The sequence below is a fragment of the Octodon degus genome, unplaced genomic scaffold, assembly GCF_000260255.1.
Source record: "Octodon degus isolate 3935 unplaced genomic scaffold, OctDeg1.0 scaffold00091, whole genome shotgun sequence".
Taxonomy (NCBI): domain Eukaryota; kingdom Metazoa; phylum Chordata; class Mammalia; order Rodentia; family Octodontidae; genus Octodon; species Octodon degus.
In genome coordinates, this window is record NW_004524667.1 from 4,713,604 (window position 1) to 4,714,041 (window position 438).

Consider the following 438-nt stretch of genomic DNA (forward strand, 5'->3'; position numbering starts at 1 on the left):
GGGATAGAGAAGAAAGAAAATTGAAATTTGGAGACAACCAGTATGGAAGAAAAATGAAGAGCAGACCGTGGAGATGGTGGGTTCAACGTTGTAGAGTTAAGTTGCTAATCACCTCCTGACAGTCGAGCCAGCATCCTTTAAGTGCATTTTATATTTTAAAAATATGAATAACCAAGGTAAAACCAAAGTAGAAAACAAAAGAAAATCAATCCAAAGCTGAATAAAAAATGCAAAACAAAATAAAGCAGACACCTAATGAAAAAAGTCAGAATGATGACAAGAAGCTAATGGTTTCAGCAAAAAGCAACAGAGTATAAAGGCAGCAAATGTGACATGCAACTTAAGGTGGATATGTAGATACATATAGATCTTATGTTACAGATATGTGTATACTATATGCACATGTATGGCTTGCAATATTCACATATGTATACATAT